We start from the raw sequence: 26,022 nt of genomic DNA, 5'->3' as shown, positions 1-26,022 counted from the left end.
CTGCACCTGTCTTGGCCCAGCACACATGGGAGGAGCAGGTGCTGGGTCACAGGTGCATGTCACGTAGCTCTCCAGGTGTTGATGCTGTGCTGCCCAGCCTGGCCAGTGGGTTTGCCAGGCTGGGTTCTGCGTCTTGGAGTGCACCTGCCATTTGTTGTGAGTTGGGCATCATTTCAGGAGTGGAAACCATTCATGTTTCCCCTGTGGCCTTTCCTCCGGGGTGTGTTTGTGAATGCTGGTGGTTGGTCTGTGCTGCAGCTTGGCCCCGGGAGGTCTGAGCTCAGCTGATTTCCCTGCCTTGGGACACCTCCTGACCTGTTGTTTTGCCACTGCACAAGCTTGTAAGGAGTCAGGTTGTGGGTTTTCAAGCTGAAGCTTTGGCTTTTGAGTTATAGTTATGGAAGGAGCTTCGAGTTTATAAAGGAGTCTTGCATTTTCTTCTAGTTTCTGTTGTTCCACTTTTACAGTGTCGACTGATTTGTCTGTGTCCTGGTGTGCAGAGTGAGCTGTAGCTCTGATTTTGACTCTTTCTGGATGACTTCCCGGTTGTCTCCTCCAGACCACGGGTAACTCACATCTCCTGCTGATTCTCTCCTCCGGCAGAGTCACATGCTGAATTTCCATTTCGGTTTAGGTGGGTTTCTTGCAGGCTGTTCCGTTGGCTGATGTGCATCCTAGCTGGTATTGTGATTATTAAAGCTTTGTGCTATTTTTTTTTAAAGAGAGAGAGAGAGAGAGAGAGAGAGAGAGTGAGTGAGTTTTTTTAAAAAATATTTTTCAGTTTTCAGTGGACACAGCATCTTTATTTTATTTTTATGTGGTGCTGAGGATCGAACCCAGCGCCCCGTGCATGCCAGGCGAGCACATTACCACTTGAGCCACATCCCCAGCCCAGCTTTGTGCTGTTTTAATACATCAAAGAATTCATTGCTTTTTAAATTTTTTTTTTAGTTGTAAGTGGACACAATGCTTTATTTTTACTTATTTATTTTTATGTGATGCTGAGGATGGAACCCAGTGCCTCACCCGCGGTAGGCGTGTGTTCTACCACTGAGCCCCAGCCCCAGCCCCCGAATTCACTGCTTTTTTGTCAGATTTTTTGAGCCTATCTGGTTCATTTATTTTGACATATGAACTTTAAATTTGCTTGTCTGTTCTTCATGCAGGCCTTCCACTGGAAACACAGATGCTGACACTCATGTACACAACACACAGCACTAACCCCAAACCTGGTGGGTTTTGTCTTGGAATTGGGTTAAACTGATAAACTAGCGCAGGGAGAGGGTGTCCTCATGCCATGGAGTCTCCCTTTTCAAGCATGCTGTATGTCTTCTCAGTATAGTCTCATTTGTTCTTCAGTAGTGCTTAAAATTCTTGTTAAAAATACTAATTATTTATTTAACTGACAAAAAATGGCCTGTGTTCGTGGTGTGCTACCTGGGGTGTGGCGCTGCTGGGGGGTGGTGGGACTGGCGGGATTCAGGCCTCGCCCCTCCTCTCCTCCGCAGGAGCAGGCAGCACAGCACCATGCTGCGTGCTGGCTCTCTTGAACCTACTTGTCCCTCAGTCCTTTGTCCCTGTTGCCCTCCTCCCCAGCCGTCACCCACGCTCACAGCCCTGGGCCCTGCTTCGGAGGTGGCTTTGCGATGCCGAGTGGGTGAGCCCCGCAGTCCTGGTTATTCTGGTCCTGCTTGTTTCCCTGAATGAAGGGTCTTTGAGTCTTCCCTGCTGTCACAGACCACACGACTTCCTTTCTCTCAAACCCCCCGGGGGCTTTCCTGCTCCACTCCTCAGCCGATGGACACTCGGGCTGCCCGTTCCTGGCTGCTGTGCACCGGGCTGCATGACACATTCTGACTCCGACTCTGCCACCTGCGGGGCCCCGGCGGTGTCGGGCCCCCTTTCCTGCCCCTTGGTCGGCACTTGCTCTCTTTTCTCTGATCACGTCCTTGCTGCAGGGTGGGGTCCTAGCTCCGGGGGTCTCCCTGGCATTTTCGGATGGAGAGTGCGTCGTCTTTTGAGAGGCGTCTGTTGAGCTTGTTGCCATGTCGCAGTAACCTGACGTGCCTTCATGCTGGGGTTCCTCACGAGCTTGGGCTTTCCCTCCTGTCAGAGGTGCGCTCTGCACGTCTTGTCCGCTCCGCGGGTTCTCACTGCCGTGTCCCCCCCCCCCCCCCGTGCAGCTTCTTAGCTGGATGTGGTCATCTGTCTGCTGTCTCGTTTCTTGTCTGCTTCTGAGGTCCCAGCCACAGGCGGCTGCCCAGGCTGCGTCCTGAAGCATGGCTCCCCTGTGTTTTCCTCTGGTGGCTTTGCAGCACGTCTGACGGTCTCAGGTCTGCCGTCCTTTTCAAGGGCACCTTCGACCTGTGCGCTCCCACCGGGAGTTCTTGGAAACTCTGTTGACATCCCTGTCTGTAACCCGAGGCTCTGTTTCTGGGCTCTCCCTGGGTTCTTTTGGTTTCTGTGTTTCTGCTGGTACCATGCTGTTTTGGTTATTGTGGTTTTTGTGTGCTTTGAATCAAGTTTTATTTATTCTCAGGAATTTTGTCCTTTTGTTATTATTGCAAGGAGTTTCCTTTGATTGCGTGTGTGTGTGTGTGTGTGTCTGCGTGTTTCTAATTTCTGGGTGTCCCTTTGTCTATGGCCACCCTACTGAAGTCTGTTGATCTGGGTTGGTTATTTGGGGTTCTCTAGGCATCTGGTCATGTCAGCTTCATCCCGTGATGGGGAGCCTTCTCCTCCCCAGCTTTACCCCCAGTTTCTTTCTCTTACCTCATTTTGTGACCTGAGGCTTCAGCGGAGTGGTGATTCCCAGGTTGCTCCACTGGAGATGTCCCTGGTGTCACCTCCTAAGCAGAAGGTGACTTTGGATTGAGGTAGGTGGTGTTTCTCATTATGAGAGCCCTTTTTTTAAAAAAGAGTTGTTGAATTTTGTCAGTTGCCTTTTAAAGTCATGTTGGGATAATCACGCAGTCTCTCCTTGTATGCGTGAGTATGGTGAGTGACAGTGATGACCTTGGTCTCCTTAAGGTGCTGCGGGATACTCTGCTGGTGGTCAGTGTTTGTTCTTGTATTGCTGTTGGTAAGTAAGGTTGCTCTGAAGTTTTTATTTTTGTGTGTGACTTTTTGGTTTTGATGTCCATGTTATGCCTATTTCATAAAAATAATGTAAAATTTTTATTTCTTTTGCCATACTCTGGAATGGCTCAATAGCATTACCTGTGAATCTAGTGGGACATTGGGGCCTTTTTATTTTGAGGGGGTAAGTTCTTTTATGATTAAAAAAAGAAATTTCCCTTTGGAAAAGATTCTGTTTAAATCTTTTTTTGGGGGGATTGGTTTTTAAGCTTACATTTTCCTAGAAAATTATCACTTTCTTCCAGTTCATCATGTGTATTCATGAAAGTTTAAGTAAAATGATCCCCTAGGACTCCTGATTTCTTCAGTTTCTGTGATTATTTCCCTCTCATTTTCTCCCTTTTCTTGGTTGGGTTAGCTAGTAGTTCAATTTTGTTGTGTTAATTTTTCTTTGAAGATTCAGTTTTTGGGGTTTTTAAAGAATTAATGGTCCTATTTCTGCTTATCTTCTTCTTTCTTTCTGGTAATGGGGATTGAACACAGGGATGCTTCACTCTGAATCACGTCCCTTGTCCTTTCTGTTTTTTACTTTGAGTCAGAGTCTTGCAAAGTTGCTGAGGCTGGCCTCACCTTGGGAACCTCTTGCCTCAGCCTCCTGAGTTGCTGGGATCACAGATGTATATCACTGTATCCAGCTACTTTTCTACTTTTTAACTGATTACTTTTTGTTAATGATTAGTCCCTCTGCTTCTCCTCATTTTATTCCATCGCCCTTTTTCTAAATGCTTGGTTTGTGGTTGGTTCATTTGTTCACTTCCTTCTAGAAAGTCTTGATCTTCAGGGTTGCTGCTGCTGTCCTGGGGGACATCATTTCCCTGGTGTTGTTGCTGCTCTGGGGCTCGGCAGTGAGTCTCTTTTCTTGTGGTCCAGGAGCTGTAGGAGCAAGCGCGAACATTTGGAGTGGAGGCTTCTGACTCCTGTGTTCGTCGGCACTTTGTCGATTCCTTGCTTGCCCTTGGGCACCGGTTCCAGCTCTGCTCTCTGCGCACAATTGGTCCTGGGGTTTGCTCGTGGCCCGCCGTTCCAGTGCGGTGGGGGAGAAGGTGGAGTCTCTGTTCTGGCTTACAGAATGGATGGACATCAAAGGCTGACCAGGTTCACATCTCACTGTGTGACTCCAGCCTGTGGGTCTGCACTTGGCCTCGGCCCTCCTGCTCTGGTGTGGCGAAGAGCAGGGCATCTTGCCACCTTCTTCAGGGGCTGCTGGCAGGTGGCTGCTTACCAGGCGCACAGCTGTTTGACCGTCTGTGCGCCCACTGCTCCTGCAGACGGCACTCCTGGATCTGCCCTGCGTGGGTTCCCCTCGCCTCTCTTCCCCTTTTCACTCCTGGTTTTACGTGTCATGTAAGCTCTGTATTTCTTTGTGATTCAACCTGAGAATCTTTTTTCTTTTGCTAGTTAAACTAATTTATTTTTATTGATAGTTCGGATGTGTTTGATCTTAGTTCTCTTCTGCTTTGCATGTGTGCCTGTATTTACTTTTAAGTCTTTTAACTCGGTTTTCTATTCTTTTTGTATTTTTTTTTTAAAGTTTATCAGATTTTTCTGCTATTTGGGGGAGTCGGTGCCTTTGTCTACATGAGATATTGTAATAATATCTCTGTGTTGTCTTTCAGTGTCCTTCTCCCATGGACTCTAACTCAAGACACCTGAGAGTGTGCCGTGTTCCCCCCAAAGTGTGCCGTGTTAAATGGCAAAATGAAGTTGCAGATGTGCTTTTGTTTATGAACTGTGAGGTAGACAAGTGGGCTGTCCTGGATCACCTGGGAGGGCTCCCCAACCTGGTCCTGAACACAGAGAACTCTGTAGCATCAGTGGGGAGATGGGTGAGGGCCGGCAGAGTTGCAGAAGTGGGAATGATTTGGCCAGCCCCTGCTGGCCTCAAGATTCAGGAGTGCAGAGGGGTCTGGAATTGAGGCCCCGGCCCCCTGGCATGGGCAAGGACACAGACTTCAGTCATGCAGCCACCTGGACCTGCGTCTGCCTGAACCTCGAGGTGCTTTCCCTGCTGCAGGAGGCACAGCCCAGCCTGGAGACCCTGACCTGTAGCAACTGCCACAGAGCAGGCTCTGGATGCTAAGTTTGGGCCATCTGATGTGCCAGCAGTAGGAAGCTCATCCACTTCTCTGGGCAATTGTACAGTTACTGTGCTTGGTGTTCTAGCTCCCATCCCCAGCTTTAGTCACCCATAGTCCTTTGTCTGTGTTGGCCTTTGTGCTGTGGAATCTTCTTGTCTTCTGTTACTGGATTGTCAGCTTTAAATGCTGTCCTCGGCTCTGGTGCTTGCTGGCTTCCTCTCTCCCCTCTCGTCCTTGTAGCTGTCACTGCTTGGGTCAGGCTCTACCTCGGCCCGGCCTGCTGTCTCCGGAATCCCGCCTGGCCCTGGTCATCCAGCACTAGGTGAATGTATCCAGCGCCCACTGACAGCCTGTTCAGAGTGTTTTCTTGGGGGGCTGGTGGGAACTGCTGTCCCCCAGCACTGTGGGTTCAGAGGGCAGTGTGGGACAGCATGGCTGTGGGTTAGCACTGCTGGGCTTTGACTCTTTAGCTGATGTCACTCCCCCTTTCCTGACTTGGAAGGTTGCTTTGGAAAAACCTGAGGCCGGCTTGGTTTTTCTTCCCTGTACAAGTGATTTGCTGTCCTTCTTTTTGCCTCACTTTTGCCCACTGTCCTAGTCTCTGTCATTTGTGATGCTTTTAACTGTGTTTTGATTATGTCTTAGGAATTCACCCAGGGGCAGGCTGCAGGAGTCTCTGTCTCCTCCTTGCTGTTGATGGTGGACTTAATGCACAGGAGTCCTGATTTTGGTGAAGTCTCATTTGTCTGCCTTTTTCTTTTGTCATTTGTTATTGAGTGTCATGACTAGAGACCACTGCCACTCTGTCTTGGAGTTCCCTGTTTCCCACGCGTTGCGTTCAGTTCTGGGGTGTGCTTCTTGTTCGCCTTGGTGTGGGGTTTAGGGTTGGGGTCCAGTGGTGTTCTTTTGCATGTGGCTAGTTTACTTGGCACTACTTGTGGAAAGGACGTTCCTTTCCCTGTGAAAAGGTCTCGGCAGCTCGTCACAATCCCTGGGCCGTATATGAGGGGTTGTGTCTGGCTGACTGTCCTAGTCTCTGGGTCTGCGAGTGTGTCTTTGTGCCACAGTCAGGCACACCATTTTGATGATTGCAGCTTTGTACAAGTTTTGGAATCATGAAGAGTGTGACCTGTGACTCTATTCTTTCTCAAGATTGTTGTTGGCTGTTCAAGTTTATTGTTCATTTTGGAATGAATTGGTTTTTTCCTGGGTCGGCTCTTTGTGAGAGCCCCCCAGCCCCCGTCTAGGATGGGGTGATGGGGATGTGAGCTGGACAGCTCTGCGAGTCCTGTGCTCTCCCTGGGGCTGCACAGAGGCAGGCTGCTTCCTGCAGACCCCTGCCGGGTCCTTCTGATTCTGGGTGTGGCCGGTCCCCTCTCCACTGCTTGGTCTTGGTGACTTCACGGGAGGCCCACTTCCTTGCTGGTTCAGGCTGCCCATCATGCAGGGGGAGTGCCTTTCTGTGGGTGCTCCCTAGACCTGCTTCCCAGGCCTTGCAGCCTCGCCATGCCCATGCCCTTTCCCTGCCTGGCAAGGCTCTGCCTACTCGCTCACTGCCTGGGTGCCAGCCCTCACCTGAGGTAGGGGTCTGTGGATTGCATTTCCTGTTTTGTCTAAATAGGAAGTTTGGCTTCTTAAACTCTTCGTTAGTTTGGGGAGCATCCTCCTTGTTGTTTGAGTGTGATTTCTAGAAAGAAATAGGAAAGACATGCCAATATATATTGCCAGGTCTGCTTGCCATCAGGGCCCTCCCTTTGATGACCCCCCAGAGTGTGAGCATGCCTTCTCTGGCACTTGCAAATGGGAGGTCTCACCCACACCCTGTCCTCTCTGCCAGGACAGTAGAGCTGCCAACCTTGACTGACAGCACCACTCGCGGTTCCTAGGGGTTGTGGGCCAGGCCAGCAGGAGGCTCAGGGACTGCTGCTCTCAGCACCATGGACAGTACCTGCATGGACGCCTGCCCTGCATCTGCAGCCTGCATCTGTAGCTGTCCTGTCCACCTGGCACCTCCTGCCTGCAGGCCTTTGGACAAGTGGCAGGAGCCACAGGGTTGCCCTGGTATCCCAGCCACTGGTCTGGCCTGCCGCTCAGTGCCACTCAGTACCAGCTGGTGCAAAGGCAGCTGGGGAGGGGCTGAGGGCAGGAAAAGTTTTGGAGGTGAGAGGAGTTATGGAGAGGAGAAGAGAGCCCCTAGGGCCGAGAGGAGCAGTCATCCTTTGCATTGATGAAGCAGACTCATCAGTGTCGCCCTGTGGTGGAGGAGGGGGACCCAACAGGCTTGGTTGTTGTCAGTGTGGAAGGGGACTCCAAGCCTCCAGGGGGCTGAGGCCCTGTGAGGACCTCCCAGGTACAAGGGAGGATGTCTTGATCCTTCCCTGGTGTGTTTAGTTTGGGGAGGTGTGTCTGTCACTGGCTCCGAGCCCCCCAGCCCAGGCAGAGTCTGCTCAAGTGTTTGCCAGTGGGTGAACTGTCATCTGTCATGTCTTTACACTGACCACTTCCCCAGCCTGAGGGAGACATGTGACTCCTCAAGTTATTTGAGAGCTTCTGAAACTCTGTGAACTCCTGGGTATTCCATCACTGCTCCCACCCCATGGAGCCCTTGGGGCTCCTGGCGGAGCACCCAGATTCTCACCTGCTCTTGCCTCTGGCCATGCTGTGGGCCTCCTGGGACTGCCAGGCTGGCTGCCTGTGCTGGTGGCTCCCGAGTGTGAAGCTCAGAGCTGAGTTGAAGAGCTGGCTGGCCCAGTCGGCTGAGGAGGTTCTGGCATTGAGCCGGTGCCGCTGCAGATGGAGGGATATCTGCCCCACCTCTTCCATCCTGGTCCAGCTGTCTGGTACCTGGGGGGGTGGGTCTTCCAAACCTTGTGGTGGTGATGGAGTGCCTCTCTTGGGAGTCCTCCCCTGGACCTCTAGAGCTGCCCTGGGTATGGTGGCTACATGACATCCCTTCCACTGGCTGCAAGCTCACCAGGTTGAGCTTGTGCCCATCCTTAGTGACCTCGTGGGGAGCCAGGCTATGAATGCCCAGACACACTCCCGGATTATGTCTATTTCAGCTTGGAGTGATGGCTGTTCAGAGCAGGTGCCAAAGCCCGGTGGACAGGGCTAGCACAGCTTTTAGGGGAAAGAGACCTGGGTCTGGATTCCATCCAGGCCTTTGACCCACTGGGTAGCCTGGGGCAAGCTCTGACACCTCTGAGCCTCATGTCTCTGGCTGGGAAGTGCTGGCAGTAGAAGCTCCCTCACCGTGAGCCTGATAGTCGCAAGTGTAGAGAATTGTTCCATTCTCTCCTCCAGAGCTGTGCTGTGTGGTGAGGGGAGTGACTTCCCTCCAGAGCAGGATGTGCCCAAGTGAATCGGGGCACGCTCTGGTCTTCCCCTCGCCTTACTGTCCTCCATCCCTGCACCCACAGCCTGCTTGGAGCCTGTGTAGATGGGGGCTCTCCTGTCTCTGCTGCTCGACTTGGGCGCCATCCTCTTGCTCCTCTGCCTCTGCTGTCCTGGGGAGAGGGAACGTGGTGAGATGTAGTAGCTGGGTGGTGGGCACAGCTGGGCCTGGACGCTTCCCTTCCCAGGAAGGGAGGAGGTTGGCGTAGAGGCAATGCGTGCAGGAGGAGGGGAGACATGCACTGTGGACATCCTGACTGCCCTTTTGTGCTGTTAGTGATTGCGCTTCTCCGTGGCTGATTCCGGGCGTCAATTTGCAAGGTGCCTGGGGGTGCCTGGCTGGCAGTCTGTCTGACGTGGAATCCAAGTTGCTATAACAACACTGATTCATGCAATCGCAGCTCCCCTGGCTGGGACCTGCCTCTCTCTGGCTCTGAGGCATGTACAGACACACGTGCTTGCGCGAGCACACCTACGTGGAGACCTCGAGGGCTGGCGCCGGGCAGGGCTGAGTGGGTCTGGGCACAGCCAGGCCTCCTCCACCTTGGCGCGATGCCTCCAAGCGTGTGCCTTGGCGTGTGGGGTGTCAGGTACAGTCAGGGGAGTGGGTCGCAGCCTACTCTACGGTGGGGCAGGACTGGGCAGCTTCTGAGGGGGGTGTGGGCACGAACCATGCTCTGTGACTCAGTGTCTCCCACGTGCAGCTTGAGCAAGGGACCCCAGAATGCCTGCTGCTTCTGAGTTTGGGCAGGCAGGTTTTGCCTGCTCACCCACGTGGCAGGGGCCTTTCCTGGGGCCCCAGCGAGAGGGGATGCCAGCCTCGGGCCCACCATCCCACTGATTGTCCCACAGGAAACTGCAGTCTGCTGTGAGCAGCTCCTGGTGCAACGGTCGCCTCCTCATTCCAGGCTGGCCCTGGTCTCTGCTTCCTCTTTCCTCTGAGACAGGCCAGAGGTTCGTCAGTGGGGCTGGGGCTGCTCCAAGACCCCACCTGCCTCTGTCCCCAGCTCTGACTCCAGCCACCACCTGACCCTCTAAGGCATCAAGGGACTGGCAGGTTTTTAAAGGAGGAAGGCACACTGGGTGCTGGAAGGGGTTAGTCTGGCCATGAGCATCCTCAGGGCTGATGGGAGGCCCTTGAGTCATTCAGTCCTTGCTGGGGATTCAGTCATTCATCCTGGGGACCTGTGTTGAGTGGGCAGGAGCTGGTGAGAGAAGTGGGTTTGATTTGGCCTTGGGCTGCCCGTGGCCTTCGGGGGCTGGACTGGTTCTGTGGACATCCTCTTAGTGCCCCAGTAATTCTGAAGGCGACCTGGAGCCCTGTGGGCTGGGCCAGACCGGTGCTCCCGGCCCTGGTTGGATTGGGTTCACAAGTCTGTAGTGCTGGGATATGAGGCGCAGCAGGGTCCTGTGGAAATGCAGCTGAAGGCGAAGGGGTGTGTGCGCGCGTGTGGGTAAGGGTGGGATGAAGAGCACTGGAAAAGCTTTATCTCAGTTTCCAAAAAGTAGACCCTGTTGTCACAGAAAGCTCACAGCAGAGGAAGGAAGCCAGCCTTGCTTGGTGGTGATCATTCAGACCCTCCAGAGCTCTTTCCCGTCTTTTTTCTGCTGTGGTATTTGATGGAATTGTGTCCTCACTAGGTGACTTACTTGCACCCTTGCTGTTTCACCTGAGAGTTAGGGTCATCTGCTGGGAGGGTGGCTGGCGAGGAGAGGATTGAGCCAGGGGTGACCATCTGGTGGGCTGCCAAGAGAAGTGGGATCAGCCTGGGCTGGGGGAGGTGGGGAAGAGCTTGGGGCAGTGGGTGTTTGCAGGGGTGCCCTGGGAAAGGGACACAGCCTCCTGGGGTCCTCTCTCCTACTGTTCCCAGTGCAGTTTGGCCAGCAGGAGGCTCCTGGATGTTGCCATCCTGTCCAGCTCCCTAGTGCCCCTGAGAGAGTGCCAGCAGTGCCTCTCCCGCTGTGTGACCTTGTGAACCTGTGTTCTGGGCTGTCGTGTCTCCCCTGTCGCTGGCCTGAGAGCCAGGCCTGGCTTCACGGGGGATGTTCTGTGACTTTTGGCTCCTCAGTTCTCTCTGTGCCTTAGTTTCTCACCTGTGACCTTGTGGGGGGTGGAAGTGGGTTAATGCATTTGAAGTGCACTGGACAGCACTTGGCACCAGGTGAGTATGCAGCAAAGGTCTCAAAAAGTCCGTTGCTCCTCCTGCCCCTCCTCGTCAACGTTGCTGTCCTGTGACCACAGCTTCTTAGGAATAGGTGCTGGAGGGCTCAGTTTCCGCTCTGCTGGGTGCTGTGTAGGCAGCCTGCTCAGTCTTGGGAGGGCAGGCTGGAACCTCGGGACCCTGCCTGGGGTCGAGGTACCTGGGGAGGCTCCCTTCCCAGCAGATGGAGCTGGGAGCCCAGGAGGCCGAGCATAGCCACTAGCCTGCCCCACGAGGGGGCACTTGGAGACTGCAGCGTCAGGAAGCCTTTTGCTTGCTTCACACTGCCCATGGCTGGCCAGGTGCCCTCTTTTGTCTCATAAGGTCCCTGGCCTTTGGTGCCTTCTGGCACCTCCCCATGGGGGTAGGACTTTCAAGGGTTTTAATCTTCAAGGGTCTCGCTCTCATCCCTAGGGCATAGGGACAAGTGGGCTTCCCTGTCACCTTCTGCAGAGTGCTCCTGTTGGGAGCCTTGGTGGCTGTTTAGAAGCTGTGGCTCTGGTGAGCTCCCTGGGTGGTGAGCTGCGTGGGGTGAAGTCGGGTGGGGCGCTGGACACTGGGGCTGGGCCACAGGGCTGGGAGGAGGGGCTGGTTGGGGAGGGGACTGGCACCTTTTCGCCACGTTGATGCTTCCCCAGGCTTGCTGTGTGCCACGTTCCGTCCTTGCTGCAGTGGCCCTCAGAGGCATGGTGGCTGAGGAGTCGGAGTTCTTGGGTGAAGCCCACTGAGCAAGGTGCCATGGTGAGGTGGAAGGCACCTTCCTTCTACAAGGCTCTTCTTCTGCAGAGGATGCTGCCAGCCCAGCCCGGGAGAAGCTGATGTTAGGACCATGGTCAGAGCGCTGCCGGGCTCTGCGATCATGGATCCTGGAGCTCGACAGGCAGCCCCAGCCTTGGCTTTGGGAAGAGAAACTTGACTTACCCAGGGTCAGGAGCAGCTCACATGTGGATGACCAGATGGGGCCTGCGTGGCATCAGCTCCAGTCCTAGCTCATGCGCTCCCCATGGCCACCCCCAGAAGGGGGTACTTTGTTACAGATGCAGGGAGTCAGGGGCCTTCATTTCACCCAAGGCAACGGAGCTTGGGAGTCCAGGATCCAGACTTCCCAGAGTGCAGGCTATCTCTGGTGGCTTGACTTGGCATGACCAGTCCTGGGTGCTCTAGGGCTGGTGGAGCTGACTCAGGACGGATGGGAGCTTTTCTCCAGGTGAGGCCCCCAGTGGTGGATCGGCCTTGTTAGCCCACTTCCTAAATTGTGGAAATGAACACAATGATCTTGAGCCAAACAGGATGAGCTTGTTTGTCTAGGCCCGTAGGAGGGTGGCCGGGAATGGGAACTAGATGTGTTGGTCACTCCTGGCCATTTGCCCTGCGGATGCATGCTGCCCTGGGTGGTCGCCACACTAGGGTTGGGCATCTGGTGGCCTGTGTGCAAGGTCTGATGATCTGGGTCCATGTGGGCCCTGGGACTCAGTAAGGGTCTGCCCTGGCAGAGCCTGCCCGCTCTGGCCCCCTTGTTCTAAGGAGCTGCATCCTGTGTCCAGTTCACCTGGGAGCTCCAGCAGCTTTCTTGGTTAGGTGATGACGCTCATTCGGTTTTTCATCTTTGCAGACAGTGACGGGTGTGCCTGGCAGAGACTCAGAGAGCCTCAGTGGTGGCATCTGAGGTGCCTCTTGGGTGCAGGGTCCTGAGTGTGGGACCACATGCAGAGCACCCACCAGCAGTCTGGTGGAGGCGAGACCAATCCTCCCAGCCTGCCTGCAGCCGCGGCCACTTGGGGCATGTGTCACAGCTTGAGACCTGGTTCACTTACCAAGTGTACACTTCAGTGGCTCTTGGGTGCTGAAACGGTGCTTGGCCACCACTACCTTCTGGTTCCAGAACTCTTCCAGCTCCTAAAGAGCCCATGCCCACCGGCAGGCACTCCTGTTCCCAACTCTGCTCTGCCCAGCAACCCAGCCTCCTTTCTGGCTTTAGGGATTTTGCTGGTTCTGAACTTCTCCCTTTGGAAGGAGTCTGACAATGTGGTCCTCCATGACTGGCTTCTCACACTGAGCTCCACGTGTCAGGGTCTGTGCCTGTCATCGCGCCTCTCCGAACCTCGTGGTGGGTGTGGCAGGCACCTCCTGCCAGGCTTCTTTCTACCCATGGCAGGTTCGCTGTGCACACAGTGAAACCCAGATGCCGAGGGCTCAGCGATTTGAGTTTCCACATCTGTCTCGTGGTGTAACGTCCCCAAGTAGCCACCTAGTGCCCCGAGCCCCAGAGTAGCCCTCATGTCCTACCTCTTCCCCGTTCTGTTTATCTTGCAGGGTTTGGCCTGTCCTAGAATTTCCCGCAGCTCGAGTCATGCAGGAGTGCGTTGATGCACGCCATTCACACCCGTGACTCTACCACGCGTCCCTGGGCTCTTGGCTCTGCTCTCTGTTCTGATGCTGTGCCGCGTCCGACCCTGAGTGTGGTTGTGCGGCGCACGTTGCCTTTGCGCTGGGCTGTGTGCTGCGCAGACGGGCCACCGTCCATACTCCTGCACACATTCTGGGTGGGTGACAGGCTGCTCTGACCATGGGTGCAGGGCTCTTGGGGACGTGTGTTTTCTGCTCTCCTGGGGCAGGGTGGCTGCGCCAGGGCACTTGTCTCTTTATCAGAACTGTCAGATGGCGCTGACTGGTGGCCCCATTGTGTACCCACAGTTAGGACATGAGCACCTTGCAGCCCTTGTAGCCCAGCTGAGTGCTCAGCTGTGGGCTTACTGTCACTCCAGTGATGTCCTGGGCCTGGACGTGAGCTGGGCGTGCTGCCTGGGCACCTGTGGCAGTGCGAAGTCGCCCTTGGTATGTGTGGTGTGCGCTGATGCGCCGTTGTCGACTCCAGGTGGTTGTAGCCCATTCTTGTTTTGTGATGCTTCAGGCTTCTGGTGGCTTCTTCTGGATTCCTTGTGTGAAGTCCTAGGATGTGGGAACTGTGGTGGCCCCATGTGCCCAGAGGCTTTCGTGGTGCTGCCTCTTCCTCTCTGTGCCCTGACTGGGTGGGCCACTGTGTGTCCTGAGGGGCGGGTTGCTGCCCCCACGGTCCCTGTGCTGGGGGTTGTCCCCTGCCATCTGTCTTTCTTGCTTTAGTTTGTGACATGTTTGAATTTTTTTTTTTTTTAGACTAAATCTCAGCAGTGCCTTATATATTCAGGATGTAACCTTCATCATTTTGTTGGAAACATGTTTTCACTTTTATCTTTTGCCTTTTAATTTTGCTTATATTGCATTTTGATTTACGAATCTTTGAAAATGTGCTGCCAAGTCTGTTTTCCCCGGTATGTGTGTTTGCGTGCGCACGTGCTTGCTTAGCAGTACTTTGGTATTGGTGGATGTTTTGTGTTTATTTTAAAACTATTTAGCCCTTCCGTCCATCTGGAATTTGTCTTGGTGTTGAGTGTCAGATGAGGAGCTGGCTGGCCTTTTCCTAGTTCACTGGTTTGTCTGTGTGTCAGATGAGGGGATAATGGAGGAGGTCTCGGAGGGAGAGACTGCGGGTGCTGGCCCTTCCCCCGTGGTGGACAGGCTCTGAGGTGGTGGGGAAAATCGTCTCCGTGCAGCGCAGGGAGGGGAGGAGGGACGGCAGGGCGCCGGGCACCAGGCACCAGGTGTGTGTGGTTCTGTGCTCTGCCAGGAGCAGCCCTCTGCTTCCTAGATGGCTCTGAGCCCAGGTCCTCATTTTGGCCCTCCCACCATCCAGGACCTGGTGGATCTGCCTGCTGTGTGTCCAGCTGGGGATAGACCTTTCTGTGGGTGTCCAGAGGTGGGTGCAGTGGGCCCGCCTTCGCACCCAGGGCCTGTGCTCCCACCAGGCTTGTTGCCTCATGCCAGGCCCTGGAGTCCTGTGTTTGGGTGAGCCCCTTGGCTACCTGCTGCTGTTGCCCTGACCTTCTCCCGGGCGCAGGACCTGTCGTAGTCCATGTGAGCTTTTGTAACTGGGTGGCTTATACCTGCAGGCGTTTATTTCTTTGGGTTCCGGAGGCTGAGTGCCTGGGGTCGGGGCCTGCAGAATGGGGTCTGGTGAGTGGCTGCCCTGGGCTGCACATGGCGCCTTCTTGCTGTGTCCTTCCATGGCAGAAGCAGAGAAGCAGGCTCTCCTGGGACTCTCCCAGGGGTGCTCCTCCCACCAAAAGGGCACCTCCTGAGGCCCTGCCTCCACATCCTGTCACCCTAGGGGTTAGGTTTTCACACATGAGTTTGGGGACACATATTCAGACCACAGCAGAGCCCAGCAGGCTCCCAGGCTCCCTCTGGGGGGGAACACAGGGGCCTGAGTCTGCCGTGTGGGGCCTGCTGGGCCTGCCTGCCTTTCTCCTCCAGTGACTGCATTAGCAACCGGCTGCTCCCGTTCTTGAGCGTGTGGACAGGCTGAAAGAGATGGGGCCTTTCTCGAGGTCCTGCACTGGCCAAGACAGAGTAGGGGTCAGACTCGCTGTCTCTGTAGCCCAGTTCTCCCTGGCTGCTGGGCTTGGCACTGCCCACGTGTGTAACAGCTTCTGTGAGCTGTCTGCCTGCGCAGCAGACTGTGCTCCCAGCCCGGAGGGTGGCTGCGCTGGCGGCCATGCCTCTTCTCCTCCCCGCCCTCTCCATCTTGGGCTGTCCCCCATCGTTAGCCTCCTGCCTCAGCAGATCCCCATCAGTCACAGCCTGGCCTGGGCTGGGCGTGAGGCACCCGTGGTGGTGGGAGGAGGCTGGCTGTTGCTCTGAGGAAGCCGTGTCTTCCGGGTCTCTGCTGTCACCACCAGGGGTCTTGGCGTGTAGGCTGGCCAGGTGGCCCAGTGTTGGTAGGGTCAGGTGTGCTTTGAGTTTTTCGTGGAATGGCTTGATCTGCTAATTTAAGGGTTGGGCTTCAAGAGACCATGCTGGTGCACTGTCATGGAACCGGGCGGTGCCCAGAGGCTGCCCAGTGGCTGAGCCCTTGGGTCAGTTGCTGCAGGCCCACCAGGCAGATGTCTGCAGGGTCAATGCAGCTGATCCTGGCCCAGGGCCTGTCCTGCCAGGGCTCACTCTTCCTCTGCCAGCCCGGCCCTCCTCTTCTAAGGGCCACATTCTCTCTGCCCTTCCCATGTGATTGTGTGTTCTTCCTCTCCTTCCCTGGGCATTTGGCCACAAGGATGCCCTGGTGGGAGGGCTACCTTGTATTGGTGGCCATGAGGCGTGGCCCTCCTAAATTTAGGCGTCTTCGTTTTAGCCAGCCTGTGGCCTCCCTGGGGAAAGGGGACAGGAGCTACTGGTGTTTGGGTACGGGCCTGGACTTGTGTCCCATGGATATTGTCGCATGTGTATTAGTCTAGCAGCAGCAGTCTGTGTGTGTGTGTGTGCCCACATGTACTGCGTGAGGGGTGGAGGCCTTTGGGGCACCTCCCCGAGGCACTGGTGCTTGGAGTCTTGCTCCCCTTCCTTCCTTCCCAGGGCCAGCCTGGAGGGGTGCAGCTGTTGTCTTGGATCCTAGAAGTCGTCGAGTTACTGCTCTGTTCCTGACTGTGGCCAGGTCAGCTCCCGCCACAGCCCAGGCCTTCACCTTTGATCTCTGGCCTCACAGGTGGCTGGAGTTCTGGGCAAGGTTTTGGTGCCGGGTCCCCTCCTTGACCTGACATGCTTTCTCCCACCCAGCCTGCAGCTTGATCCTGCACGGTCTGTGGGAGATGCCTGCTGGTGGTCATCCTAGAGAGTAGGGCCAGTGTTGCTCTGCTGGTGGGTGGTGGTCACAGGAAGAGAGCTATACCTGGCTCCTGCTCTCAGGCCCCACCAGACCTGCCCTGGCTCTGGCCATGAGCTGGGCATGGGACCAGGCCTCTGTTGAGCCCATAGGCGGGGCCCCCCCTGGAGGACAGCAGCAAGCCCTTCCTAGTTCTACCCAGGGGTGTTTAGTGCCTGCATCCTGGTTTCTGGGTCAGGTGGGGGTGGGCCCGGGGAGTACAGCTTGTCATGACCATCGTATTGCCTCCCTCCTAGGTGGATGTTTTCCCAGCCACAAGGCTGGGTGAGGTCCTGCTGGGCCAGGCCGTGGCCTCACAGGGCCTGTAGGACCACCCCAGCTGGGCTTTGAAGCTGGCTGGGCCTGAGCCAGCTCCCATGGCCCTGGCCCAGGTCTATATCCTGCGGCCCCTTCAAAGACCAGATGGTCTGCTTCCCAAGGGAGCTGTGCCCAGCTCTAGGCTAGGGTCTCGTGCTTTCTTCCAGACCTGGACCTTCCTGCCCCTTCGCCTTCCTGAGGGAGAAGACCCTGTCCTGGGAGAGAGTGATGGGGGCAGGGTGGGAAGCAGCCTGTGGAGCAGCAGAGAGGAAGGTCTCAGCACCGGAGAGGCCCAGGGGACTTGTGGAGTCCTGCACAGCAGTCTGGGGCTCTGGCAGGAGCCACCTGAGCACCCGGTGTCAGGGAGTGCAGCGTGAGCTCACTGCTCCCTCCAGCTGCCCTGGGGGATTGCTGAGGAGGCTTGGCCTGGAGGAGGGGGCCGAGGTGCAGGAAGGCGGGAAGTGCCAGAGGCCACACGGCCAGGCCAGGATGGATGTGGCTCTCAGGAGCAGCAGCCCCTGGATCCCCACCTCTCATGGGAAAGAGGGCTGGGAGGTCGGAGAGCACTCCCTTCCCTCGGACCTGCAGCCTTCTGATTGCTGGGTCCCACTCTTCCCCTCTCGCACCGCCCGGCTGGCTGTTACATCACCTGTCTCCAGGCCACCTGCAGGGCTGGCGCTGAGCACTGTCATCCGCAGGTGTCCATGGTGCCCCAGCCCTCCCCGTCCCCCTCCCGTCACTGTTCTCTTCCTCCTTCAACAAGTCCTCTGGAGGAGCCCCGGGCTCTGGGACTGTTGACTGAACCCTGCAGCGGAGGCCACAGCGAGGGGCTGGCTGTCTCTTGCCGTCTCCTGCCCAGCTCTCCAGCAACTGTGTGGCTGAGGCCTTGGTGTGTCCTCTGTGCTTCAGTCTGGACCTCTCTTCTGAGCCCTAGCCCTGAACCCTGTTGCTCTCGTCGGGTGGCTGGCCCATAGCTTGAACTCAGCTCTGCTCTTGAGTTTCCGAGCCCTCCTCCCACAGCCTTCCCCATCTGGGTGAGTCACCCGGACCACGGTCCCATTCTTCTGCTTGCTTAGGCCAGGGGTCGACAGGCTTGTCCCTGCAAGGGCCAGACTCTAGCATCTGGGGTTCCCAGGCCTCCCCTGACTCTGGCTGTGGGGTGCTGAGGAGATGGCACTCGGCAGTGCTACGTGAGTGGGCCTGGCCCTGCTCCACTCAGACCTCAGCCCCATGCGCCTGCCCTTGGCTCGGGGCCTCTGGGGACCACATGGGCCTTGCCCGTGCAGCTCCAGACGGCAGCTGTGTCCACCCAGGTGCCCCACAGGGAAGCGGCTTTCCTAGCACCCACCTGGTGCCTTCGTGCCCCTCAGATGGTGCTGCCAGTGAGTGTCTGTCTTCACCAGTAAGTGCTGCCTGATCTTCCTGTGATGCCAGGTCTGTTGACACGGGACAGACACATAGTGCCACTCGCTGCAGTGTCCAGTGAGCTCCAGGAGAGTTCCAGTCACGATTGGAGCATTGTGCCTTTCTCCTGCCTGATGGTCTGTCCCTGATCCTACCCCTCAGGCGGCAGCCTGATGTGACTTCTGCTCTGTAGGCCCTGCGTTGACGCGCTGTGTGGGTCTCGTGTCCTCTCCCCTCGAGGTCTGTAGGAGCGCCCTGTCGCCCTGGGAGGCTTCTTGGGGGAGGTCAGCTGCCTGTTGAGTGTCTGCGAGATGATATTGGTTTGTGTCTTGTGTGGAGTCCTTGACTTCATCAGAGTTGCTGGACTTTTGGGCGGGACTGTGAGTTACAGAATAGTGACTGTTGGTGACATTCCCTCACTCTCCTTTCAGTGCCGGTAGGGTCTTCATGGCAGTGATGTCCCTGCGTGGGGTGAGAGGCAGTGGTGCCCACTCAGGATGGAGTTTGTGTGCGGCTCCTCTGGCTTTCCCAGCACTGCTGTCTGGAGGTGCAGGGTCAGTGCTGGTCTCCCGCCCGACTTCACCCTGCTGGGGTGGGGGTGGGGCGTGAATTCTGGCCGGTGCCCTCTCACGCCCCCTTGAGGAGGCCATGGTGTGTCAGCTGTAATTCTCCTCTTCATTCTTGGTGTCTGTGTCTTTTCCCTGCCAGGTTCCAGGGTTTTAGTTTTTCCTTTCCAGCAGGTTAATGATATTCTCTTTTTCCTTTCTGTTTGGCTTGGCATTTGTCGATGCGGTGTCCTCCGGGCTCGGGCCTGTGGTGTGCTGCTCTCAGTCTGCCCAGGCTGTCGCCACAGTGCCGCAGACCGTGCTCCTGGCTGGGAGGCCCGGGCCAAGGGGACAGCTGGTTTGGTGTTTGCAGCATCCCGTTTCCTGGCTCATAGACAGTACCCTCCTGCTGTGTCCTCCACTGGGAGGCCGAGGAGCCCCTGGGGGCCTCTCTCCCCTTCACGAGAGCTTTGCCTTGTGACCTGGTCACCTCCCAGAGGCCCCTCCCTCTGCTCAGTACCATTGCCTTGGGGGTGAAGACTTGGCACACAACTTTTGGGGGACACACGTTAAGCCTGCAGCAGAGTCCCTCGAGGAGCAGCTATGGAGAGCTCTTTGCTGTCCTCTTGGATGCCTCCTTGCCCTGTCTCTTCTCCTCACCTTCCGGGGCTCCAGTACGCAACATTGGGCATCCATGGTGTCTAGGAGCTCCTAGGGGCCGGCTTTCCCTTTCCCGTTCACTCCCTTCTTGATGCATCGGTCTGGGGATTTCTGGCCGTGGCTCTTCTGCTCACTGCACCCTGGCTGCAGGGACCCTGCTGACAAGTGCCTTGAACATGCGCTTCACTTCTGTCGCCATGTGTATGACTGCCAGCGTTTCCATTTGGCACTCTGGTAGTTTCCACTTCCTGCATGTGGGCTATCTTTTCCACGGGCTTTGATGTCGCAGTCATGGTTACTGTGAATTCCCTGGGAGTTCTGACGTTGAGGTCTGCTTCTGCTGACTCTTGGGTACTTCTCCTTGTGCTCCTGTGTGTCTCCTGTTTTGGGTTGGTTCAACTGATTTTGACTTCATGTGTGGGGTGTCAGTTGAGGTACCTAACATTATGCTCAGCAATGGTGTGCCCTGTTTTCTGGGCCCCTTCACGGGCTGGTTCAGCTGGCCAGATGTGGCTGGCTTTGGGCTTTGCTGCAGCTGCAACTGCCCTGAAGACGCAGCCTCACCTTCCTCTGGAGTTACCTTAGGTGGGGTGGGATGGGCCTGTGTTTGCTCCCCAACGGCACATGCAGGGGCAGCCTCTCTCCATCCCTGCCCCATGTGGGGAACTGAGTGGCCTGATGTGGGTGCTCAGTGGCCTGGTACAGCCTTGGTCTTGGGCAGGTGTGGTCTTGTGCCTAGGGCTTTCTCAGTGGCCCTGTGCTCTTCCTTTGCCTTGACTCCCTTACTCATCCTGCATGGGAGCATCTCCTGCCCCTTCCTGGTGGGCCTGGAAGGGCCTCCTCCTGCATTTCCAGGGATGGAGGGTGATTTCTTTATTCTCTAGAATTTGTGGGTGCCTTGTTTGCCCTGGAGCTATGGGTCAGCAGTTGCTGTCCTCGACCCCCCAGTGTTTATCAGGGGAGAGGGCATTCCTACAGGGCTGCTGGGCTTCCACTCTTCTTGCCCCTGCACCCTGACATACTGCCTGTCCTGCTCCAGGCTTCCTGGTTAGCACCTGGGTCCAGAGAGGAGGTTTCCGCCCTTGGGAGAGTGCTTACCTGCTTGCGTGCCCCACGGCCCTGCCATTTCTGGGCTGCCTGCCCTTGGGCTCTGTCTTGTCTCCCCTGTCTGTAGGTATCAACTGACTGTTGCCCTGAGACTTCAGCTCTGATGAGTCCAAGAAAATGATGAGTTTGCAGTTTTGTAGTCTTTTCTTCTGTTGTTTCAGGGCAGCTCCCTTGGAGCTTCCTGCAGGGCAGGTGGCGGCAGGGCTGTAACTGTGGGAGCTGCGTTTTCTTGTTTGAAGCAAGTTTGAACTCTTCTCATTGTTTAAGCCCCGGTTTTACACTCTGTGAGTGAGAATTTTGTGTCTTTTGCCCATTTTCCTTGCAGTTTTTTGAGCTCTTTACGTGCAGCCATGTTTTCTTACTGCTTGGCTCACAGCGTTTCGCCAGGAGTCTGGGCTCACTTCTGTTGCTGGGCATGGCCTTCCTTGCCACATCCTGACTTTGCATCCTACCTGGGAGGCTTGCCCATGGGCGGCTGCTCTTTTGCCTTGCTTCCTGGTTTTGTTTTCTGTGTCGAGGGCTGTGGCCACGGGAGTATGTTATTTTATCCTGTGAGGCTCAGGCTGCGTTCTGTCTTTCCGCATGGCTAACCAGATGTCACAGCACCATGGGTGAGAGCCCTTCACGGTGCCGCACCCACTGTATATGGGATTTCCATGTCCACGGGCTCTGTTTGTAGACCCCTCTTATTCTGCTGCTGTTTGTGTTTTCTTGTGCAGCTTTTGAACTATGGAGACGTTCTAGCGTTTGTAATAATAGTTCTAACGTGGCATCGTCCTGTACCCGTAGGTCCCCCTTTCAAAGGTGCTGTTTGGTGGTTTTAGTCGTTAGTAGTGTTGAGTGTTCATCGCCACCGTCGTGGGGGCGCTCTCGAGTCCCCCTAAAAAGAGCACCTTGCTGTTGGCAGTCACTTCCTGCTCCCCAGCTCCCACTCCTCGCCCTGCCCGTCTCCTTCTGTCTCTTGAATGTGCACATTCTGGCCATCTCGTGTAGGGGACTCTTGTAGGTGGCCGTTTGTGCCTGGCCTCTTCCACTGTGCTGCTGTTCCCAGCCCCTGCACTGTGGCCTGTGCCAGCTTCTGCTTCTCTGGGACCTTTGAGCGTCTGCTCACTCAGTCCTCTCTTCCTGTTTGGTGCTTCCCTGTGTTTGTGTATATCTCTGTGTGCCGCAGTCTGGCTGGGCACAAAACAACCGAGCCACCACACAGCCTTGTAAGTTCAAACAGCAACCTTTACAGCAGTCTACACACACTTTCCGGAAACACTCCCGAACCGCCATGCACACGACCTTCTCCCCAACACACCACACACCAACTGGCATTCCCTCCTCCGGAAATCCCTCCTCTGGCACTTCCCCAACCAACAGGAACTCCCCAGGAATCCCCATGAGAACTCCAAAGTAGCTGGCACCTGAGGTGGACAGCAGGGGTCTAATATACAATTGAATACACAGCTTAACATAACCATCATCATCTCAATGGCTTGCTGGTGTCACCTCTCAACCACTCCCTTCTGGCAAAAATGCCATGTGTCATTCCCACTCTCAGCTATGGCTCTCAGCATCTGTGAACTTCCGGTCACTTTCTGGCTCCATGCAGATGCTTGGTACTTGTTGGTATTTAGTGGGAGGGGAGAATCGACAGTTCATGAAATGGTGGTGTTTAGCCAAAACCAAGGGGTGTCTTCCTGCGGGATGCAGTGTTTCAGGGTCCCCTTTCAGGGTTTCCTGAGTCCCTATCCACTCTCCCCGGGGCCCAATGTCCTCTCAGGTATTGCCCAACACCGTCCGGTCCTTTGGCTGGTTACTTGTGTGTGCAAAGGCTCCTGGTTTCTGTGTGTTAGTTTTGCACCCTGAGCTCCCAGAGCCTGCTGCTGTTTGGCCCCAGCACTGCTCTAGGGTGTGCATTGCCGTGGGGTCTGAAGGAGGTGCGGCACGTCTTATTCCTGGTTCTCATGCTTCTTGCTGCCGTCTCTTTGGTGGCACTGGCTAGCCCACCAGAAGGGTGCTGAGAGGTACTAGATGTGGTGGCTTCTCCATCTCCTGATCCTTGTGAATGGCTCCGGGTGTTTTCCTGCTGAATGAGGCACCCACTCAGGACGAATGGTATTTCCTTCATCAGGCAGGAGTGTTGAGTTTTGTGGATGTGGTTGGTAGCACCCATGGAGACCCTCATGAGGTTTTCCTGCAGGTTCATTGCTAAGGTGTGTTACAGTGATGGGCATCCTCGTGCTGAACCAGCCTTGCGTTCCTGGGAAAACTGGCAGGTGGGACTTTGACTCTTATTTCTTAGTGTTTTATTTAGTATTTTTGAATTGCTCTTTATGACATTGGCTTACAGTCTGCCCGCCCCCCACTTTCTTTCTTGAACTGTTTTGTACCAGCTTTTGGAATCAATGTGTCAATGTTAGGCACGTGTCTTACTGGTATCATAAAAAAGGATAGGGAACTTTCCTTTTGTTGTCAGTGGACAGACTTGGCCAAATTCTTCTGCAAAACCTTCAGGTCCTGTGGCTCTTTAGTTGGGGCAGATTTGATAACTTGTGTTTTTTCTGTTGGAACAGTGGGCCACTTTTGGCCGACTTCTCTGACCTGTGACAGTGCCGCTCACAGTCCCCTTGGAGAGGCCCTGTGCAGAGCAGAGCCTCTGGTCCTCAGCGCTTTCTCTCGGTGGTCACTCCTCCCGTATAGCTTGGTGTGTTGTGTAGTTGTGTTGCTCCTTTTTTTCTTGGTTAAGTTGGCTCTGGGTTGTTTTTTTGTTAGTAGTTTTTTAGAAAATAGCATTTTGATTTATTAATTAGGTTGATTATTTTCCATTTTCTACTTCATTGGTTTTTGCTTTTATTTGTATTATTTCCTTCCTTGTGGCTGTTTTGAATTATTATCATTTTTTTCTAATCTTTTGAGCTCAGAATTTAGTGAATTTGTTTTTCTTTTTTCATAGAAATATTTAGAGTTACAAATTCACTCTGATTCCTGCTTTAAATTTATCTTATTGATTTCCCTATGTTGTATTTCATTATTATTTTTTGAAAATTCCTTCATTTTAGTTTGTATTTTTCCTTTTCTTCCAGGAGTTATTTAGCAGGTTGTTTTTAAGTGGAAGGGATTTCTTGGTTTTAGAAAGCATTTTAGATGTCACCTGTGCTGATGCCATGCCACAGTCCTAATCAGACTGGCCTTGTGACCTTGAGATCTTGCTGCTGTTCGAAGGATAGACCTCGTGAGTGGTCCTGTGCTGCCAAGGGGTGCCCAGGCGTGTGGCCTCTGGGACCCTGCCTCTTGGCCACCCTTCATGCAGGACAACTCTTGGTCTGGCTAGTTTCTTGACGTGACTCCTCTGAGGGCTGCTTCCTCTTCTTCTCAGAGGTGTGCCCGCTCTTTCCCTGGGTGTGTACTTTAGGCAGGAGCATTGTGTGGGGCTGGCTTGTCCCCTTGGGGGGGGGTGGTAACGTGGGGTCTGCTGGGCTTCTCCTATGTAGTTGCTTTTTCCATTTTTTAATTAATAAGACACTTTGAGGCCACGTGAATATCCTGTCCTGTGTCCTGATGTCCACTCTCCACTGGCTGGCTTCTGTCCGTCCGCAGGACCTTCTCATCGTGATGGTGGGAACCACCTTCCTTGTTGGTCGCAGCCACCTGCACTACGAGGGAGAGCTCTCCTCTTTCCTGCTTGCTGATGTGGGCTCGAGGGTCTTTATTCAGCGAGTTGTACTTCTCCTTGTCACTGCCTTTTTCATGCTCAGACTGTTCCACACATGGCCAGGGAGGCTTTTCCAGGCTGGTGCTGTGAGTTTCTGAGATGGCCCTGCCTTACCTGGGCACCTCCGTGTGCATTTGTGGACCTAGGTGCTCCTGGCCTGTCTATTACTTTTCCCCTGCGGCTCTAGAATCCAATACTTCTCCAAGGGGTCTTAATTCCTTGCCATTCTTTTTTGATGAAGAAGAGTGTTTAGTAGCCAAGATTTATATGCTGGGTATGCTCTTTGTCATGGGGTGCGCTGGCATCTCTGCCCTGTCATTGGACTAAACTAGGAAGAGGCTAGCTGCCATTATAGAACTACGCAAATGTGTATAAGCAGGTGATACATAAACCCGCGCACATCTGTATCTGTATTTTTCTGTATACTAAAAATAGCAGACTCAGGGCTGGGGCTGTGGCTCAGAGGTAGAATACTCCCCTACCATGCGAGAGGCACTGGGTTCAATCCTCCGCACCACATAAAAGTAAAATAAAGATATTGTATCCACTTTAAATAAAAAATAAAAATTAAAAAAAAATAGCAGATTCATACGGACACCTCAAGTTCTAATCAAGTGCCCCTGCTTGGGGAACTTGTGAAGGAATGCTTGGCCTCGGGGTGTGGCCAGGGGTGCTATGGACCCTTCCTCCATCCCCTCCTTCAGAGGGGAACCCACGTAAGGACACACCTGAGACCCTCGTGCCTGGTGCAGAGGGTGTGGCATGGAAGCTGAGTGGCAGGAGGCACTGCCGCTCGGGGTTGGCAACCCTGCCCAGCTCCGGGCTGCCTCACTCTGCTCAGCACTTTCCCTCTCGAGTTCCCTTTTCTTGTCTTAAAAACTGGGCTTGCTTTACATCAGGAATTCCCAGTACCGGTGCTTGTGTTCCCTCACCTGGCCCGTGGTCCCCTAAACAGGTCTATACAACATTGTAGTTTTGGGACCAGGTGCAGCCAGACTCCGGGCTCGGGCTGTGGTGAGTCAGGGCTTGCTGCCGGATGACCCCTGCCTCCTGTGAGGTGGTGGTTTTCACTCCGAGGTCTCTGTGTGCCTTCTGGCTTCCTGTCCTGAGGACACATTCGTGTAGCTGACGCCATCCTGGGGAGGTAGTGGCCAGTGGAGGGAGGTGGGGGTCCAGATGGCATTAGTCAGCTTGAAGGCTCCTGTGTGGGCTGATTCACGCTGTCTGCCTGGCCCTGGGCAGGGCAGCAGCCGGGCAGCTCACCATCCTGGAGTCGTTGCCCCCAGTGCCGCCTAACCAGGGGTAGCTGCTGAGCTCTGAGCAGTGCGGCCAGGGCTGGCGCTGGCCACGGGGCTCAGGGTGGAGCAGGTGCAGGCAGCCTCCCTACTCCCTGGCAGACACCACGGCACGGGGAGCCTCATGCCTGCAGCTTGAAGCAGCAGGTGGGAGACAGCAGCATGGTTCCAGGTGGCGGCTGCTGCGTGGCCTCTGTCAGCCCGGTGTGCTGGCTGCTGGGACTCAGAGGCCTTCTCCCTTCCAGGTGTTAGGGGCCGTCAGTGCCTGTGGCTCCTTCTTGGGGCTGGTCTGCATGCTCACCTCCTGGGGTCGTTCTTCTGACTCCACGTTACAGGCGAGGAAACTGAGGTTGGAGGCCACAGGGCTGGATGAGATGTGGCTGTCAAGGCTGAGCCGTGTGACCTGGCCCTAGGTTCTGCTCCTGTGCTGGGACTGTGTTCTCTGCCTTAGACTG

At 55.1% G+C, this 26,022-nt stretch overlaps 1 protein-coding gene across 2 annotated transcripts in view; it reads left to right on the top strand.

The window, feature by feature from the left end:
- Tsnare1 (t-SNARE domain containing 1) overlaps positions 1-26,022 on the top strand; it is a 114,440-nt gene that overhangs the window by 10,581 nt on the left and 77,837 nt on the right. The gene's annotated exons all lie outside the window — the stretch shown is intronic.

This window comes from Marmota marmota, unplaced genomic scaffold (genome assembly GCF_001458135.2).
Source record: "Marmota marmota marmota unplaced genomic scaffold, marMar, whole genome shotgun sequence".
NCBI classification, from domain to species: Eukaryota; Metazoa; Chordata; class Mammalia; order Rodentia; family Sciuridae; genus Marmota; species Marmota marmota.
The sequence above is the reverse complement of the archived record's forward strand: the minus strand, read 5'-3'. Positions and strand labels throughout refer to the sequence as shown.